Source organism: Carassius carassius, chromosome 20 (assembly GCF_963082965.1).
Source record: "Carassius carassius chromosome 20, fCarCar2.1, whole genome shotgun sequence".
NCBI lineage: Eukaryota > Metazoa > Chordata > Actinopteri > Cypriniformes > Cyprinidae > Carassius > Carassius carassius.
Window position 1 is genome coordinate 5,899,504 of NC_081774.1, and position 15,066 is coordinate 5,914,569.

Consider the following 15,066-nt stretch of genomic DNA (forward strand, 5'->3'; position numbering starts at 1 on the left):
TATTCCAATATGTTTGTATTATTTTCTTAATTTCATGTTGAAAACTATCAATTTCTAATAATCTATTATTAAACTTCCAATAAGTCTTAGAGCTTTTATATGATGTCTCGTTATTCATTTTAATGAGAAGATAAATCATTTTGTGATCAGACAATATTGATGGTTCAATTGATACTCTGTTTGTATTTTGTTCTAATGAACTAGAAATTAACCAAAAATCAATTCTTGACTGTTTAGATTTATCCCTATTACTCCACGTGTACTCTTTCAAATGTGGGTATTTATATCTCCATATATCAATTACCCCTACATTTTCACAAAATATTGATAGCTCTGAATCACTTGTAGGTGATTTAATTGGAATAGGAATTCTATCCATCTTAGCATTTAGGACAGTATTGAAGTCCCCACCTAGAATAATTTCAATATCATGAAATCTTTTCCTTATTTTGCTTATCTCATTTTCAATTTCAGAGAACAAATCAGCATTATATTTTTTTATATTTGAGGCATATACAGTACCTAACAAAAACATTTTACCATCAATGGATACCGTTAGGATTATCCATCTCCCTCCATTGTGGACTTTGCTATTAATAATTTTACCTTTAAATGAACCTTTTAAAATTGCAACTCCTGCTGAGTGATTACTTCCAAAAGAATGCCAAATTTCGCTGCCCCACTGAGATTTCCAAAAATTCACATCTGAAGAACAAGCATGAGTCTCTTGTAAGAAATAAAAATCTACATTAAATCTCTTGCAATACAAAAAAACAGCCTTTCGTTTTGTTAAATCTCGAATACCCCTCACATTAAAGGAACAAAAAGATAACGACATGAACTTTTAATGAACACAACTACAGAAGAAAGAAAGAAAGAAAAACTCTTAAAGAAAAACTCTTAAGAGCTAAGGTATATGTAACTCAACGGGTGCAAATTTCTTATCCGTTTATAATTTTACCTGGGGATTTACTTTGTATTTTACTTACATTTTTTTTTTCACTCCCCCTCGACTATTCTCATTCACTTCACAAATCCTCAATTGAATTATTAGGTCAGAGACCATCAGAACCAAACCTTTATTTGGGGAAAATTTCAACGCCATCATCAAAAGCTCTACTCCCCACAAAATAAGCTTTGCGACCTTTCTCTCTGGCATCCTTCACCATAGGCCACAGGAGCTTTCTTCTCTCCACGTCCAACGCCGTCAAGTCTTCTGTAAACCGTAACCGCTGTGCTTGAAGGAATTCACAGTTCTTCGCTCTTTTCCAGAGTATATCCCGAGTAGACCTGTTCGTGAACTGAATTATCGCCACTCTTGTGCTTCTTCCTTGTTCTTTCCGACCCAGTCTATGAACAATGTCCACATCAACCTGGCATCTCTCCTTTAACTCTGGAGCAACTGAGCCGCAAATTCCAATCACCTGATGCTTGAGATTTTCATCCGCTTTCTCGGGAACACCGTGGAGCCTCAAGTTCCATCTTCTCCGATATCTTTCTGCTTCATTAACTTTTCGTTCAAGCTCAGCAATTTTCTGCTCGTGCGATTTAGTGAATTCTTTCACCACTTTCATTTCGTCTTTCAAGTCTTTAACTTCATTCAGCGCGAAGTCAATTGACTTTTTCAAAGTTCCGATGCTGAGTGTATTTTCCCGAATCAGATTCTCCAGGTGGCCCGAACTCTCATTAATTTTCTTGGATAAAAGAGTTACAATATTCTCTTGCATCTCAAGAAGCGACGGTTCGTCTTTCTTTTTTTTGGAGCGAGGTTTTTCTGGCGTGTCAAACTCATCTGGCATATGCTGAATATCTTTGTCGATGGAGTACAAGTGATCTGCCATCTCAATGTCACTGCTTATCCTTTCTTCTTGACTTTTCTTTGTCTCCACCGGTATCGATGCTTTAGAAGCAGTCTTCTCTTTTCGTTTAATGGCACCACCAGAGCTGTTGATAGTACTCGGCTTCATTTCGTGAGAGGAAATCAATATCCAACAACTGAGGGGGAACGATTCCAAAATCTATCGTCTATAATAATCCAACGTAAAATACATGCAGCATAGTCTATAAAATTTTGTTAATATATTTCTCCCTTCACGACTATTTGGAAAAAATCACCCCAAGGCTTTCGCAGCTAAAAAATAACATCCACCATGGCCGCCATCTTGCCGCGCCCCCTTCTAGCCACGTGAAAAATAAGGTGAATACTGTCCATTAGGGCTGTGACGGTTGCCGTGACAACCGCTTCACCGCGGTGGTAGTGCACGTGACGTCACAAACTCTATAGCAAGCATAATACAAAGTTTTGTATATACGTGTAATAACTGTAATAGTTGCAAAGTATAAGTCTATGGTAATTAACAAATTACCTCAAACACAGCCTTTAGATTGGCAGATTTGAGTGCAGGAAAACACATGCATTCATCAAATTAGTTTAGTGTTGGGCGATGGATCTTGTTGGGAAAGCAAATACCACATCGCCGATCTGGAGTCATCTGCATTCATGTCACCCATCGGCGTTTGCACAAGTTCTCGTGATCGCAAACGCTGGCTGGTCAGGTTTGGTGAGGCTTTCTCTCCAAACTGGCCAAATACAAACGAGACATCGATAAATAAAAGATGGCAACAAAAAATATGGCAACGATTCCTATTTCAAAGAGAGCGCGTGCAGATGAGGAGTTAATGAGCTCGCTTGGTGGCGGAAAAGTAAACCGGACGCAACACAACCGCGTTGCGACAGGTTGAGTCTGTCTGTCTAGTGTCTATACATGACATTTGAACTCTGTGTCAGTACCTCACAGACCGGACGGGGATTTATCATGTCGTGTTGTGCTACATCCAGTGTAGCGCACTGATTATAATGAGTATTTTTTCGCACTGCGTCGCTCGCGTCCATTAGACAGGGGGTATTTAACTTTCTTATTTAGGCTACTTTCTTGTTTAACTGCATTATTTCTTTGATACTTATTTTAGTGTTTTGCAGGCGGCGTTCACTGCCAGAAGTGCTCAAATAAACATGAACTGACGAGTTAAATAGGATGTGTTAGATGAGTGAGACAGTGCTGGTCTGATTTCATAGACGTGCATACATACATATATATATATATATATATATTACATGCATAAACAGTTTAAGTCCGCTTTAATCGCCTTTTTTGGTAATTCCATGAATTAACTGACCACAACACTGCTTGCACAGTTTATTTCGCAGTTTGATATACGCACAAAGAAAGCCCGCACCGGCGTCTTTGAGCACAGGACCTTTTCCACGCTCGATCGACTTGCACTTGATAATAGAGTGAAGTCAGCGCGTGTCTGAAACGTCTCCTGTTCAGTCATTCTGGGACTCAATAAATTCACTTCTTGTCAAGTGTCAGAAGCAGCAGCTGTGAGTGGGCGGCCATCCCCGCCCCTAGGTTAAATATTTTGATACGTTAAACTGAAAAAAAAAAGATCGCCTTCGTTAACGAGCAAATTATCACACTTTTTACACATATATATATATATAATTTTTTATTTTATTTTTATCAACACCGCGCCACCGGCGGTTGTTAGTCCATGACTACCGCGGTGGTAAAAATCAGCCACCGTCACAGCCCTACTGTCCATGTCCAGAAAGGTAAGAAAAACATCATCAAAGTAGTCCATGTGACATCAGAGGGTCAGTTAGAATATTTTGAAGCATCGAAAATACATTTTGGTCCAAAAATAGCAAAAACTACAACTTTATTCAGCGTTGTCTTCTCTTCCGGGTCTGTTGTGAGAGAGTTCAAAACAAAGCAGTTTGTCATATCCGGTTCGTGAACGAATCATTCGATGTAACCAGATCTTTTTGAACCAGTTCACCAAATCAAACTGAAACGTTTTAAATGGTTCGCATCTCTAATACGCATTAATCCACAAATGACTTAAGCTGTTAACTTTTTTAACGTGGCTGACACTCCCTCTGAGTTCAAACAAACCAATATCCCGGAGTAATGCATGCACTCAAACAGTACACTGACTGAACTGCTGTGAAGAGAGAACTGAAGATGAACACCGAGCTGAGCCAGATAATGACTCGTTACTCGTTAAATGTAACATTTAAATACAATAAAGCAATACAGAAAAATATATAAAGACCTCATTAGTTAACCTTAGTTAATGTATTAACATTCACAATGGCCAATATCTACATTTGCTACAGAAATGATTAATCTTTGTTAAAAAATACAAGTCTTAGTTCATGTTAGCTCATTAAATAAAAAAAGTTGCAACTTTCGATTTTAACAACTTGTTATTAAATATTGGAATACCTAAGATTAATGAATGTTCAGAAGAATTTTTCATTGGCAGTTTATGTTAATTATAATGTTAATTAATGAAGCCCTAATGTTAAGTGTGAAGGAGCAATAAAGAATCAAAACACTTTGAAATCTCTCACTTTTGAAATTTCTAGGGCATGTTGTAGTCCAGATTAAAATGAAAAAAAAAATAGCCTATTAAATCTAAATATTTAAGTATTTGGCACTGTGATGAACACCATAGTGAATACACAAATCTGAATAGGTATCTGAAACAGGTAAAATGTAGCCTACTTTCATGTTAACATTTTTTATTTATTTTTTAGCCCTAAACGGACAAACTGCTCGTGTTTAGACACTTTGTTGTTCTTGCGAATAAAGCACTGACACAATGATAAACAAGTACATTAACATTCTCAATTACATCGATTTATTGTATAACTAAGTAAATACAATTCCTTAATTTACCTCTGTAAAGAGGTGTCTGCTGTCTTTACCGACGACATCTTTACCTGTGTCGGCCACCGTAGCATCGTAGCATCGCTGGTTGCAATTCCGTTGGTTGCAACTTAAAATTTACAGCTATCGGTGAAAAACACTCACCACAAACAGCTCCCAATCCCACCAGCAGTGGATTAATCATGGTATGTATATGCTGTTTAGGTATTTGTTACAATGGTTGAAAACAAGCATTCCCTAAGAAACATTTCTTATCATTACAGAAGCATGATTTTACATTGGCTTCAGATGTGGATAACTAATCAGAATGTTGAGTTGGAACTATACCTTTTATAATATTAGTTATAATATATTTTGTTTTTATTACAAGTGTTCCATAATGTACTATAAATGTGTGATGATTTCAGACTTAACAGTATTTATTTTGAATTACCTTATTTATTATGAATGTTCACATATTTATGATGATCTTCCGGTATTTGTCCAAATTGCAAAAAAAGGTGAAAATAATCAGCTAAGAAGCACCTTTCATTTTGAAGTGTTTCATTTATTAGAATATCAAAAACAAGCATGTGCTTATTCAGGATAAACAATTTGATATCTTTGATCATGATATTTAACTTTACAGTAAAAGACTGACCAAAAAGAGAGGACAGCAAATAATAATACAAAATTGTTAGAAAATATTGATAGAGAGAAATAAGTATGTGAAATATTATTGGCCAAAGGAAGGGTAGACTGGTTATATTGAATAAGTGGGCGGCTCGGCAGCTCTACTGAAGCTCTGGCTCTCTCTGAAGTGTGCCACAGAGTTGGAGTCCCTCACACAGTCGCTGCGTGTCGGCCCCTCTGAGAGCACTAATAGCCTGTGTGTGATTGTCCGCAGGCCTGTTAGTGCCGCACTAGTGACGAACTTGTAGCGTCACTACCCACCCTGATCCAGTGCCTGGTGTCGCCACACAAAGACTCATTATGTGAAGCAAATATGCTGCGGTGACCCTTTCCTCCCCATGTGTGTGTCTGTTATATGTGTGATAGTATTCATTCAGTTATTTTTAATTTAAATATCTGAATCCTACTTTGTTTGAATACTTTGCAAAACATTCTTAAAACAAGTAGTATTATTTTACACTCATATAATTGAGATGTATATTAAACTTTTTCTCTATGAACAACTCGTTATTTATATTCACTCTTATTTAAAAAGAAAAAAAATTGTGCTGTCAGCACTTCTATTCCACAGTGACATTATTTGACCCCATAATAATTAAAAAAAATTAAATTAAATCATTTCCCTATTAAATTATATCAGTGCCAGTGTATCATATATAGTATGGAGTATTATATATATATATATATATATATATATATATATATATATATATAAAATAAATCACTATATATATATATATATATATATATATATATATAGTGATTTATTTTAAGTAAAATGTCATTTGTTTGTTAGATATACTGTACTGTATGTATATAAAAAAACACAACTGGTAAAACTTGACATTACTTGACCCCATTAAATGTATTAATTTATTATTTCTTTATTAATTATTATTTAAATAGTTAAGCTGTAATTTGTATTATTAGACAATGTATTCTATTTCCAGAACCTTTGTATGTATGTATGTAGATATACACAGAAAGAGAGAGATTGAAAAACACATAGATAAAACTGTACTTTTTCTTCATTATGGATGAGTTTTAGCTAAAATATTTATACATTAGCTATTCACCAATATGTTTATTAGACTGATAAGGTTTGACAGTTTATCTCACCTTTGTTTGCTACAAAATACAAACATCCACCAAGTGATGCGCGCAAGGAGAATTTGTGGGAATAGAAAGGGAGGCAGCATAATATCTCGCCTTAGAATTGGACACACTGCACTTAACCAATCTTAATTTATAATAGGTAAACATGAGTCTGGACTTTGTGTAAAATGTGATCTTCCTGAAACAGTTGAACATATTTTTAATAAAATGTAAAGGATATGATAAGGAAAGATTACAACTTATAGAATCAATTAATATAGAAACAAATCAGATCTCACTTCAGAACATTTTAAATAAAGATGTGGATATAGAAATGTTTCACAGAATAATTAAGTATCTCAAAGACACAGAGGTCATTAATAGGATTTAAAGAATTACCACATAGGGTAGTTAGCTTTTTTTATTTATTTATTTTTTTCTAGTTAGTTTTCATTACCGTCAATGCTCCACACTCCATCCTAGAGGGTGGCGGTAAATGCACCTAAAGCTGGTTTGCCAACCGCCATAAAACATCAAAGAAGAAGAAGAAGAAGAAGAAGAAGAAGTGATGCGCGCGCCCGCTGCCACCACTAACGCGCGCCGCCGCTGCTGCGGAATTGAATGCAAATGCATTCAAACGTCTCTTTAACTCAGAAAGACAGAACAGAGAGAAAGAGAGCGCGGTAGAGGGGAGGAAAAGAGGTGTGTCTAGAAGCTTTGGCATGGGCTGGGAAGTCACCATGTTTAGTTGCATGATTGGACTTCCAAGATTTTGTGATGAATCTTGTTTTATTGCATGCGGTGAAATGCAGCATGCACATGACCGCTTCTGGACCCAGATCTGCATGCGCAGGGCCTCCAGGCCGAGGACGGATCACCGGTTACGCGTGTGTGTGAGCAGCGGGGGCAGGTGCTCTTCGACCCGGGCTCCTACTCTTCACTGCAGCCTGCTGAAGTGACATGTGGTGGTGTAGGCTAGATATAAACACGCTACACTGTACATGGCACGTGGAAACGAAACTACTCTATGATCTTGTGTTACGTAATTATGTTTGCAAACTTCTAGTGCGCAACCGCTGCCCATTATAAGCGCAGGGTCAAATAAGGTAGTGCAGTCTGTCTCTACAAACTCAGACAGGTGATGATGACATTAACATTAAACGTACTAAATATGACACACAATATACTTATATGTACAGTGGTAATTGGTTAGTAAATAATACACACCTGTCAAATAATTACGATTTTTCAGTGTTTTTGAAAAATGTCTCTGAAGCTCAACAAAGCTGCATTTTATTTGATAAAAAAAAAGTAGAAACAGCAATACTGTGAAATATTATAACAATTTAAAAGAATGGATTTCTATCTGAATATATTTTATTCCTTTGATGGCATATCTGATTTCTATATTTTTTTGAATGGTCATAAGTACTGTATTTTTGATCAAATGTATGCAGCCTTGATGAGCAGAAGATTTATGTCATATATACAGTACAGAACAAAAGTTTGGACATACCTTCTTATTCAAAGAGTTTTCTTTATTTTCATGACTATGAAAACTGTAGATTCTCACTGAAGGCATCAAAACTATGAATTAACACATGTGGAATTATATATGGAATTATATACATAACAAAAAAGTGTGAAAAAACTGAAAATATGTCATATTCTAGGTTCTTCAAAGTAGCCACCTTTTGCTTTGATTACTGCTTTGCACACTCTTGGCATTCTCTTGATGAGCTTCAATAGGTAGTCACCTGAAATGGTCTTCCAACAGTCTTGAAGGAGTTCCCCGAGAGATGCTTAGCACTTGTTGGCCCTTTTGCCTTCAGTCTGCGGTCCAGCTCACCCCTAAACCATCTCGATTGGGTTCAAGTCCGGTGACTGTGGAGGCCAGGTCATCTGGCGCAGTACCCCATCACTCTCCTTCTTGGTCAAATAGCCCTTGATGCCTTCAGTGTGACTCTACAATTTTCATAGTCAAGAAAATAAAGAAAACTCTTTGAATGAGAAGGTGTGTCCAAACTTTTGGTCTGTACTGTAAATGGTCACACAATCACATTTATATATATATATATATATATATATATATAAATGCCACTGCAAATATTATTTGATTGAAGCCACAGTGATAAAATATATATATATATATATATAGAATTGACTGTTTTGTCTTCTTTTAAGCCTGAAAGATGATAACAGTGGAGATCATGACCAGGGGCCTCATTTATAAAGCGTGCGTACGCACAAAACGGGGCTGGAAACGTACGTACGCCAGTTCCCACGCAAAGGTTGTGATCTATAAAAAACAAACTTGACGGGAGAATGTGCGCACCTTTAAGCAAACTTTGAGCCGTGCGTACGCACATTCTGGAGACAAAGGGAATTGGCGACACCGATGGTGAGGTCGTGAACTGAAGTTAGATTGTAGAAAATAAATGTGAGAAGAACGATTATAAGAATGAATGACATTTAATTTTCACTCCATTTCATACGTTATATCCACATTATCATGAAGATTAAATCCAACAGTGTTATTTGTGCCGATTGTTTTAGGCTATATACATCTAGTAAAATCTAAACGTAATTCAAAATGTATTAAAAGTAAAATAAAATAATAATCAGCGCTGCCTTACAGTCACATTGTCCACAACGGGAGCACAGGAGGACATGGCGCGATACATGTGATAGCCTACAGAATAGCATGAAATACCCTTTTATTAGAGAACTGCAGAACACAGTGTAAAAAGGAAATATTTTCCTTAATGTACATAGCCTATATCATAAAATGTCAAAGTCTGCAAATACAGTCATGAAGCACAATCGCTACTCATCATCGGTCCTAACTATTACGGTGTTCATTACAAAACCGTCAAGAAGCATGTGTTCACTATAACATTTTCGTCTTAAATTTTCGCCCACAAATTAATTAAGTGATTTTGTCAAGGTGTTAACGATCAGTCTATTTGCTAGAAACATATAAATTCTCCGGTGACCCGGGTATGTAATGCTTCATGATGGCACTCCTGGCACTGTTGGAGGATTACGCTAATGGCAGAATAAGGAGAGAACGAGTTTTCAGGGACCATGATGATTTCCTGGCCCATGATGATGACTGGCTAATAAGCCGATTTAGATTCCCTAGAGCTGTGCTCTTGGATCTATGTGCTGAATTGGGTCCAGTATTAGAGAGGGCAACACGCCGGAACCATGCCATCCCAGTCCAAATACAAGTCCTCACCACTCTGGGGTTCTTGGCAACCGGCTGTTTCCAGCGGGAATTGGCAGACAGGTAAATTAATAATATAAAAAAACTATAAGTAATCCTCAAATTTGTCTCTAAGACCTTTTTGTATATGAAATAATTCTATTGGAATCTATCATCTCACCCTATAGGTCTGGTATATCATAGCCGTCCCTGAGTGCCATAATATCTGTCGTTTTAAATGGTATACTTAATATGGTTAGTCGATACATCAGGTTCCCCTACACTGTGCGAGAACAGGCCGAAATTAAAACGCAATTTGCAGCAATGTCTGGTTTCCCAAATGTAATCGGCGCAATTGACTGCACTCATGTTGCTATAAGGGCACCATCTGAAAATGAATTTGCTTATGTTAATAGAAAGCATGTGCATTCTATTAATGTGCAAATCATATGTGACTCCAACATGACCCTCACAAACATTGTGGCACGCTGGCCTGGTTCAACACATGATTCCTTTATCTTGACACATAGCAGTGTAGGGAACAGACTAAATGCAGGCGCAGTACGTGATGGCTGGCTTCTTGGTGAGTTTAACAATATTAAAAAGTAGAAACTGTAACAATTTTGTTTTTAATATAATTATAACCTGCAGGCGACAGTGGCTACCCCCTGAGACGCTGGCTCCTCACCCCATTTTTAAACCCGCAGAGCGCAGAGGAAACTCATTATAACGAGGTCCACTCTCGTGCCCGCGCAGTTGTGGAGCGTGCCATCGGCATCCTGAAATGCAGATGGCGTGCTCTGGATGCCTCGGGTGGCAGACTTTTATACCATCCAGCAAAAGTGTGCAAGATTGTCAGGGCGTGTGGTGTTTTGCACAATATAGCCTAGCACTGAGAAACGGTATTCCTCTCCCTCCTGATCTCCCTCTACCCCAGCATTACGACCCCGAGCCACAGCCCCCTGGCCGACAAGAGGGATATCAACGAGGTGCAAGAATCCGTGAGGATGTCATGCGGCGTTTGTAAAGAAAGACAAAACTCAAGGTTCATGTTTTAACTGCATCTTTTAATGATTGTGCAATTTCTTGCATCACTTCTCTCATCTGCCGTAGCTCAACTGCAACCCTGTTGACAGCGTTTATTGTCTCTCGCTGTAACTGCAGGACTGCGTCAGTGAGTACCCGACCACTTTTGGACGTGCCAGACGCAGAAGGGGCACTGCTTTGAGCCGGACGCTGTGCATCTGCATCTGAGAACCCCTCACCCTGAACCTCCTGTTCATTTACAGCTTCAGACTCCGGAAGGACTGGAGGACAAACAATTGGCAACATTTATCCATTTATCACCCCACACACTCAAATGTACAGCGTTAATGATTAAAAATCGGTTTAACCTTGCTCCTCTGTGGTTTCAGTCACGTCAGTGTCTCCCTCCTTTTCCGACACAATACCACACACGCTGACCTCCCCAATTATAGCCGCGATTTTGCTGTCCACTGATGTGAGATCAGCTGTACATGGGCCCCCACCAGTTGCAGCCACGCTCTGGCGGTGGGAGGACAGTTTTCTCTTTGCCTCCACCTTGAATGAATGAGAATCTTTATTTCACATATTTTGCATACTGTAAGCACATGTAAATAAAACTTTTTGAAAATCAATATTGCTATTTATATAGGTATATAGCCTAATAAAACACAAATGTAATATGTTGGTAAAAAAAAAATTTGTATACCTTCAGGTCGGACCATTTTTTCTTTAATTCTGCAACTGTCCGTTCTGTCCCACTGACACAATTGACGGCAGAAGCAATACTTTGCCACTCGCACTGCTTCTTTTTATTAGTGACCCCACTGCTGTGGCCACCAAATAACACAGTTTTCCGAGCCTCCACCTCCCCTACAAGTGTTTCAATCTCAGTATCTGAGAAATTACGTTTTTTTCCTCTTTTCTCACCTGTCGCCATTATTAAAATTAGGCTAACAGAAATGCACGTTTTCACTTTCTTGGATTAATTAATTGGCGGGTCGCATGCCAGTTTTCCAGGTATATATGGGATTCCACTCTCATTTACATGCTGATCAGCAATCATGAGGTGATTTGCATTGACTATTTATGGTTAAAAATGGGCGTGTACAGGGCGGGATATGAGGCTGGTTCACGTACGCACATCTGCGGGTGATCTGTGATTTATAAAGGGAACATTGCTTACAGGTGTGCGTACGCACGGTTTTATAAATCGGAATATTTTTTGGCGTACGCCATTTTTGGCTTTTGGGCGCACGTAAACTTTTAGTAAAGATCCTACGCATAGTTTTATAAATGAGACCCCAGGACAACAGTTCACCGAAAGACGGGGAGAAGGAAAAAGATTATGAAGAAGAGAAGGACACAAACACTACCAAGCGAAAGGTATAGATAGAAAGATCTAAATGAATAAACAGACAGAAAGAAATAGTGTAAATTATAATAGATTGATCTATATTACTATGACCTGCTCTACATCTTAAGGCGGCGGTCCCAGGGGCTGGTGAGCACCCTCTTCAGCACAACTACACGTTCTGGTATTCTCGTCGCACACCAGGACGGCCGACCAGCACACAGAGCTACGAACAGAACATTAAACAGATCGGCAGCTTTTCTTCGGTAACCTACAGACACATAAACTCTGACATATTTATTCAGACTCACGTACTGAAGATTCAAACACAGTGGGGGATGAAGTTAGACTGCATTACTGTAGATCACATGATTGACAGTTCAACAGCCGCCCTGTGTTTGCAGGTGGAGCAGTTCTGGCGTTTTTATAGTCACATGATCACCAGGTGATCTGACTGGTCACAGCGATTTCCATCTGTTTAAGGAAGGAGTCAAACCCATGTGGGAGGTGAAGATTGTTAGTTCCCATGTATGTATGCTTCTTTTCCAATGACATATAATAGAATTGGGATTGTATTATAGGATGATGCTAATAAGAGTGGAGGTAAATGGATCATCCGGCTTCGTAAAGGCCTGGCGTCATGCTGCTGGGAGAATCTGATCTTGGCCATGCTGGGCGAGCAGTTCATGGTGGGCGAGGAGATCTGTGGGGCCGTTGTGTCCGTTCGCTTCCAGGTACAGGTCCTTTTATAGCATGCAAATAAAACCTACTATTTGCTAAATATTATTTTATAAAATAGCATATCGAATACAGTGTAATTTGCAGTAAGCACTATGGCAATTGTTCATTAGGAAAAGTGACAGCTCATTTTGTGTTCATAAGTGGAGCTATTATATGTAAACAAAAGTTTTTCTGTATTGTAATGAAAAATTGTGCTTTTGATTGAAGGAGGATATCATTTCTATCTGGAATAAGATGGCCAGTGACCAGGCCACCACTGCTCGCATTAGAGACACTTTACGCAGAGTCTTCAACCTGCCTCCTAATACCATTATGGAGTATAAAACACACACCGACAGCATCAAGTGAGTTATACAAAACACTCAGGTATTTATGTGTATATATACTGAAGTTTGGGGTCAGTAAGATTTTTTTTCTTTGAAAGAAGTTGCTACTTTTAATCAGCAAGGATTGGTTGAATATTAAATATAAAAATATAATGGTCCAAAAAAGTGACCGTATTTGTGATGTTACAAAAGTTTTCTATTTTACATAAACGCTGTTCATTTGAACTTTCTATTCATCAATGAATCCTGAAACCAAAAACGTAACGTGTGTTCCACAAAAATTGTATGCAACACAAGTGTCTTCAACATTGATAATATTAATGAATGATAAGCAAATTATCATATTAAAAGGATAATGTGTCTGAAGAACGGAGTAATGGCTGCGAAAAATTCAGGAATTAGTTATTTTTTATCAAATAAACGCAGCCTTGGTGAGCATGAGGTGCTTTTTTTATGTTAAAAAAAATCCTAATTATTCAAATTATTTTGAATGTTATTTTATATGTAAATCATATTAAATGGTTAAACCTGTCTATCGGAGTTATTTACGGGTGAGTGGGGGCGGGAAATGTGTCAGAAGTTGTACTGCTTCTTAAACTAGAAGAATTATCAGTAAATTCATACAGTATTTGATCACGAGATGCATAAATTTACTATATCGAAGGTAATGTGAGTTTTACCAAACGAGTCAAATAACGAGTTTTTGTCTATATGTTTAGGTCTATAATATGCTTAATATATTTTTTCCCCTAGATTTCAGTTGTGAGAAAGTGCATAAGCTTTGCATCTAAATGAAGGAAATATTACAAATACAATTACAAAAAATAATTTATTATTTATTCAAATATTCTGATTATTTAATTCAGTTGATTACTGATTTCTTGTGAAGATTGTGTATCGGTTTACTTGAGTATAGAATTGTGCATTAGTGTATAGTCCCCCCCCCCCCTTCATTCTTAATATTTTTATTTGTAGTATTGATATATTTGACAGTATTAATATAGATATGTTGTGTGTGTGATCTTCCAGGGCTTGGGAGGATTTCCATGGTCTAGTGAACGCAAGTGGAGGCCGCTACTTTGTCATCTGAAGAGTGTGTGACGGGTATAAACTCAGGACTGACACACAATCTCTGCACAGTTCTCATTAAGAGATATATATAGATGCATTCCCAGCATGTTCATGACTGGGTAAAGCACTAACTTTTTCTCCATTTACATTATCAAGATCCTTTTCCCACCGAAGATGACATTTCCGAGAAATTGATCTGTTTTTTACAGAAAAACGAATGCGACATCATGAAAAGGGTCAGCATGAAAATGTTTACTATTGACGACGTACGGCTTCTGTTTTTATAATCATCCAAACGCCACATCACCTGAAAACTCTCACAGAAGAAGAAGAAACCAAATCATCAACATGCGAACGAATGTTTTCCAGTCAGCTCTCAGAGGGACACTGAGAGGAAGACAGGATTCATTTATGTCCCATTATTTACCAATGAGGTTGCAGGTTGATGGGGATATTTTACTATAATGCAGTATTTTAGGTACAGTGTTGAGTTGTTTTAAAATAGAACTGTTGTACAAAAAAATATATATTTCTAAACATATTTGGAGAGCTCTATAATGGAAAACTTTTTATTTCTCTTGATCTGAGAGAGTGTAACCCAAAGGACAGTGCCCTTTCAGGGATGGGTACCACACTGCCTCATTCACTGTGCCTGGCCCTCGCCTCCGACCAATCACTGATCAAGATCACTCGACATCCTGGCACTCCGCTGGAGGAGGACACACTGGAGACGCGACTCATCGGACTCCAAGCCCTGTTTTAGAAATCACTCAAACTAACAAACGCTGATCTATTAATAGGGCTGTGTATCAACACCTACTGCCTGAAATTCAGTGC

At 37.9% G+C, this 15,066-nt stretch overlaps 1 pseudogene; it reads left to right on the forward strand.

Moving 5' to 3' along the window:
• The first annotated feature begins 7,312 nt into the window (after positions 1–7,312).
• Positions 7,313–14,248, forward strand: LOC132096966 (eukaryotic translation initiation factor 4E type 2-like; annotated as a pseudogene).
• The last annotated feature ends 818 nt before the right edge of the window (positions 14,249–15,066 follow it).